Here is a 6678-nt window from a genome sequence, read left to right on the forward strand (position 1 = left end):
ACAGAAAACACACTATAGTGTATAAAACACAAGTCTCTATCATCCGCCTTACTGTACTGTACTGCCTGCACCGATTCCCATCATTTAGGTCAAAGCATCTAATATTTAAGCGTGCCATTTTAACACACACCAAGTTTAGAATTCTGGCGTGAGACAGTGAGGCATAACATTTCCTGTAAAAGGAAGTTCCATTACAGCTCACTGTATTTTTACATTTGAACACTGACTTCATTTTCACAGGTATAACAAGAGATAAGGGGAGAAATGTAAGCACTTCTTATAAATTTCAGCCTGCAATGAACATTTGCTCAAATTCTTTCTCTGAGCTGTAAAAACACTCGAGCCACATCAGTGTCGCTGAGGTGAAATTTACAGCATGAATTACAAATGCAATAGCTAATGGTGCGGATTTTAATAAAAGAAAAGAAGACATTACAGGCATTCATCATGGATAGATATTTACATGGGGAAAAACTCTGGTTTTCTTTGTGTGTGTGTGTGTGTGTGTGTGTGTGTGTGTGCGCATGTGTAGCAGTAGGTGTGTCTAACACTCAGCTGACCATACATCACAGGTTCTGCACTTATCTAACACTCTGCTGCTGTTGACATTTTTGACTGGCTTCATTTATTATGTAAATTGAAAGCTTGCTTTAAAGCCCAGTAGGCCTTATTCAGCTTTGACACAGGCCTGATGTAGTGCTTTCCTGAAACACTATGTTTTATTTTTGTTGGTGTTTCTTTGCTCCTTTAGAGTGGAACCTTTTTCACCACAGTGAAAATGAGGCATTGAGAAAATGTTAGGTATTTTACTTTAAAGTATATCATATTTTTACAACCTAAAGAAGTAAAGATGTATTTGGATCTATCTATCTATCTATCTATCTATCTATCAGTCTGTGTGTCTATTTATTTCTTTATTTACTGACTGACATTTTATTATTATTATTATTATTATTTTTATTTATTTTACTCCTGCAGAGTGGAAAGTGACAATGTTAGCGTGAGCCTTTATGTAAGTATGCTCTACTTTTACAACCTGGAAAAGATAATTCTCTATTTGTGTAAAATATTTTTTAAAAGGTAGAGCATTCCAACCTACAGTATATTTCCACTGCCGGTATAACATGACATATTTTCCATGTGGGAAGCAGATCTGTAAAATCTTAGAGCTAAATAATTAGAATACAACTGTGAATAAAAGAAAAAGAAAAAAAATATTGATGTTGCGAATAGGCATTTCCCTGTGGGAATATGGTAGGGTTGGAATATGATGTGGTGGGGGGGTGCAAGCAAACGTCCTCTCCCCAGTTTAAAAAAAAAATGGACAAAAATCAAAATGTTAATGATGTAATTATTTTAATAAAAAAAATTTAAATCAAATTTTGAAATCAAATTGCATTCGAGGTATCACGCATTATTTGTAACAGAGTAAAACACACATGCACCTACTAAGGAGGCGGCCATGTTAAAATTCAGGGTTTTATTGGTAAGGCAGTGGACTATATTGAGCAATTTTGTCGATCAAATAAAATGTATAAACTTTTTTTAAGAGAGAAAAAGCTAATTTCAATACTTCTATGCTCACTTGCAAATTTGTAAAATTCACACCACTTGTTCATCTAAAATTATATGAAGGTTAACGTTAAGGTTAAGGTTAGGGTTAGGGTTGTAGGCAGAGTTAGTGTTTCAACCACTCTTGTTTGTTCAAATTTGTATAAAGGTCTTATGAGATCAGGTTGGTTAAAGACGTACTTACAAAAGCAATTAAACTGAGGTTAAAATTTGGGAGGGTTTTTTTAAATTATGCAATATTTAATTACGTTCAATACATCGGGCTTGCTAACTAGCAAACTAATTGTCTGTAAGGCCATTTCAGGTGAAATGGGCAAGATAATTTTCAAGCGTCCTCTTTGAATTTTGCAACAGTATTCGATAGCAAATGATTTGATGGTCTGTAGTGTGGCGTTGCTTCAACCCCCCCAGTTTAGGCTCCTGCAAATTCCTAGCCAGTGCTCAGTTACCAACTAGGGAGGGTGAAGGCAGGTGCTTTCTCTAAGACACATGAAGCCAACCAATAGCTATTGATGGGAAGATTGGAGCATTTTACTGACTTGGATCTTTGAGTCTTGTTCAGCAAAATAAACAAATCTTTATTCGTCATTTCCTTCATTTCATTCATTTGAGCACAATTAAATTAAATTGTTACATTTTCAATAGCCAAATTCCCCCAACACGTCTACTTACACAAGCTTTGATCATATTCCAAATAAGGAAAAAAATTATAAAGCAACCAAGGACAAATTATGAGAAACAGAAATGATTCATTCACCAATCAACTGGGTCTTCTGGTCCGAGACGTTCGTTCTTTTGTCACTTGACAGCCGCATAGGCTGAGGCTCTAAAGACTCGGACAGATCCTTTGTGGTTTTTACGTTACAAATGAGCGGAAGGATGCTGCACGTTCACGGCCAACACAAATTGACCGAATCACTCTCTGAAACAACTCGTTATTCCCGAATCATATAAAAGATTCGTTCAAAATCATTCATGAACGATCAATCGCTACCAACAGCATCTTTTCAAACTGCTGCTCATACTGCAGGAAAGTGCTGTCAACCCTCTTCTACATACATAAGTTCACAGATGCTCACAATTGGCTGGTGTCACTGTGATTGAAAGGGAGAGAGTAGGCTATCCTTTCCACCACTTTGCTCCCAGCCACAGATGGCTGTGGCATTGTTGGGATTTGAACCCATGATATACTGGATGATAGGGTTAACACACTACTTTTGCACCACTCAAAAACCTGTATGGCATTGCTTTTTTTGGAGACTGGTGAAGAAATCTACCAAAAAAAAAAAAGTGGCCCAATTTACTCAACTTCACCCAATGCACATTTACATTTCTACAGGGTGTCCCAAAAGTCTCCATACATTATCAGGGGAAATAAACACTTTTTAGCTAAATGTCTTCCCAATTTTTTCATACTTAGTTTACATAATTTTTTTTTTTCAGAGAGTCTTTAAGAATGAAGATGAACGTATTGAAAACTTTTGCATGGCTGGATCAGGAAGCTGTCGCAAGGTTGCAAGGAAAAATGGCAAGCACATCTCACACGACATTGTTGCCAAACTTGTTAACAAATTCAAAAAGACTGGAAGTGTTACGGACCGACCGAGAAGCGGACGTCCACTGACGGAAGCACAACCGACGTGGTGCTGGAATACATAGTCTCCTATGTATGGAGACTTTTGGGATGCCCTGTAGAATCCCTCAGGGTTAGACTGTGGGTCTATCACCATTTAACCCATTATCCTCCTTACAAGTATTTTACAATTCAACCGATAGGAATATGTGTGTATGTATATGCAATCTGTAAGCCTGTACATGCACATGCATAATGTCTGTGTTGCTCACATTCCATCATCTAATCAATCCAGCCAGGCGCACATTAACTCCGGGGTTAACAACACGTTTTTCAAGCATGACCTCTGTAGTGCCGCTTCCCACAAAGCAGATGAATGGATGGATGGAATTTCTCCACCTTTTACCACTGATCCTGGATCAGCATCTCTTGCTTTGGTGCGTTACATGAGCGTGGACAAAACGCTGATCCCTGATCAGTGCGGAACGGAGATGTTGTGAGCAGCAGGGGATCGCGACCAACGCAGACTGACATATGTTCAACACTTCCGATAAATGCGGAAGGATACACAGAGCTCCCAGCTGAGTGAGCTGACGCCATGCTGCAGATTAACACACACTCTGATTTGCTGCGAGATAAATGATTCATTTGTGAGTGGAATGTTTGATTCTGGAGCTGATCTCGGATCAGGCTTTATGTGGTTTGGTGTAGGGGGAAGAAATGAGAATGAGACGTGCATACACAAGGCCACTGCACTACAGGAGATGATGTATAGTGTAAAGAGAGAGGGTTGTTATATTGTTAACAAACCTACGCCAAAGGCTAATGCATTTATCCTGAAATGGCATGTCATTGTGCGGTGGAACTACAACCACATCATCTAACATACACACGCATTCACACACACACACACACACACACACACACACACACACACACACGCACACCCACACATACAGCGTGAAGTGCCATTATGAAAAGGCATGCACCCTTGCTCTAGTCTTTATTGCTCTTGGTTACATAAGATGCCTCCTTATCTCCATTCATCCCTCCGTCTTTTAATATATCTTTATTTTCCTCAGTGCATTCCAGAGAGAAAAGGAGGAAAAAGGTGGGGGGAAATAAAATACATCTGCATCCTTTCTTTTTTTCCCCTCTATGTGCCACCTTGAAAACAACACCCTCATCTTTCAGAAGAGCGGAAGTGATTTAGCGGCATCTCTCCATTTCTTATTGTTTCTGCATGTCATGTGCACTGCCTTCCCCAGTTTTTACATTTTACACCTCCTTCACATTCATCCCTCCATCCCTTGTTCCATCTGCAAGATTTGACTTTGTGCAAGCACAAAAAGAGAGGAATATCCATCTTACCTTTGTGGGACTGGTTCTGTTTCTATCATTCTCTCTCTCTCTCTCTCTCTCTCTCTTTCTCTCTCCCTCTCTCTGTCTTCACCTGCTCCACGTCCTCAGGTCCTGCAGCTTTGCAGTCCTCACGGCAAGGTCTGCAGTGGCTCCGTGTCAATGTCATAAAAGTGCTGTGTGTCGGTGTGTGAGTGTGTGTGTATATGTGTGTGTGTGTGTGTGTATGTCTCTCTCTCTCTCTCTCTCTCTCTCTGAGACAACAGCAGCCAGTGCGAAAGCGAGCACTGAGCCCTCGACATCATTTCCTCCTAAGCATTTCCCCTCACTGTGTTTCACACATCCTCTTTTCGATTCTCGTAGCTTATTTTCTATTTCTGCTTCACAATCATGCACGCACACACACACACACACACACAAGGCAGGGGAAGTAATTGGGGTCTCAGCAAAAATGAGCAAAGCGTCTTGTCCCAGATCAGCTTACAAACTGTGTGTGTGTGTGTGTGTGTTTAATAGAAATGGTCTTACCTCTGCATGTCTGCTTGCCCTGTCCTTATTCCATCCTGCTGTTCTCTGTTGTCTCCCCTCTTTCTTCCATGACAGCATTTTTCTGCTATCTACTCTCCTTCTCTCTCTACCTCTCTCTATGTTGCTGTCTTGTCTTCTTTTCTCCTTTTTGAGTGTGATTGTCTCTAGAACAAGAAAATCCTGCCTGCCTGCTCAGAGCCTTCTCCCTGGCTTATTGTGTCCCCGTTGTTCAGACTGAGGCAGGTTGATTTGTACTCTCTCTCTCTCTCTCTCTCTCTCTCTTTCTTTCTCTCTCTCTCTCTCTATCTCTCTTTCTCTCACTCCTGATTCCATTCACATCACACTAAGACCAACCCCCTCCTCCTGCTGCTGCTGTGATTACATCCCCTGCTGCTCTCTTCCCCCACCTCCCTGCTTCTCTCTCTCTCTCTCTCTCTCTCTCTCTTTCTCTCTCACTGTGTTCCTCCCTCTCTCTGTAGCTCTCTTAGAGACAGAAATTGCAACAGACACCAGTAAAAAAGGTCTACCTACAATGTCTATCTATATTCCCTCTTTCATTCTTTCTATACGAATGATCTGATGATTCATACTGATGAGAAATGAGTCAATTCTTCTCAAAGGATTAATCAGGATTCGATCTTGACAGATTCAACATTCGATGCATTCAATACATCATGATAAAACGTATTATTTAGTATTTAATACTTAGTATTTAACAGCATTATTGAGCCTATAATTTTGTACCTTTATAAATATGAACGCTAGTCTTACGTGCCTAAATCAAGAAAGATGAAAAAGCTTTCTTAAGCAAAGAAGATCTCAAGGAGTCAATTATTATTATGATTCATCAATAAATCATGAACATTAATGTTACAGATATTTTTTTTTTAACATTCCTTTGGATCAAATATCCACCATCTTCTACTCATCTTCATGCATTCTTCATTCTATATACAGTCAGCTCCATAATTCGTAATTATGGGCACCATGTCATCCTTTAAATGGATGAGCAAAAACTAATTTGTATAAAACAAACAACTTTTTTAGTCAAACAATAATAATTTTCAATACTACTACTATTACTACTACTATTACTACTACTACTACTACTACTATTAATAATAATAATAATAATAATAAAAATTTGCTTGCACAATTAAAAGCTATAATAAAGCTTGAACAGGTTTTGCCCATGACAATACTAAAAATATTCATAATATGTGTTCAAGCAGACAAAGTGGATACATATACAGGGGAAAACATAATGTAGGCTATGGAAATTAAAATAAGATCAAGATGCTTTAGGAATTGATTTATAATCACATTGTGACTAAGTGCACACAATACACATGTATTTTAAAGCCTTTTTAAGATTTCCATGCCTGTATGTGTGTTAATGTAAAAGCTTGTGAGATGTGGTAAAGGTGTATAGGTGTGTGTGTGTGTGTGTGTGTGTGTGTGTGTGTGTGTGTGTGTGTGTTTAAATCCTATCAGCAAAATCATTATCTATTCCTTATCCATAAAGATGAGTGTGGTGTAGGGTGTATAGGGTTTATAGTGTGCATCCCTGCTCTGATTGTGTCACCATGCCAGAGCGATGGTGTCAGTCAAGCAGCAGATTGCCAGTGTGTGTGTGTGTGTGTGTG

General features: G+C 39.1%; 1 protein-coding gene across 2 annotated transcripts in view; it reads right to left on the reverse strand.

The window, feature by feature from the left end:
- The window catches only part of zmp:0000001168 (signal-induced proliferation-associated 1-like protein 2), a 71774-nt gene extending 66327 nt beyond the window's left edge, over positions 1 to 5447 (reverse strand). Inside the window, exon 1 of one of the 2 annotated variants that reach the window (XM_053617724.1) lies at positions 5033 to 5447. The gene's annotated coding sequence lies outside the window, so the exon portion shown is untranslated. The other variant, XM_053617725.1, reaches the window with a different exon arrangement.
- Positions 5448 to 6678: the final 1231 nt, after the last annotated feature.

This window comes from Ictalurus furcatus, chromosome 28 (genome assembly GCF_023375685.1).
Source record: "Ictalurus furcatus strain D&B chromosome 28, Billie_1.0, whole genome shotgun sequence".
Classification (NCBI taxonomy): Eukaryota; Metazoa; Chordata; class Actinopteri; order Siluriformes; family Ictaluridae; genus Ictalurus; species Ictalurus furcatus.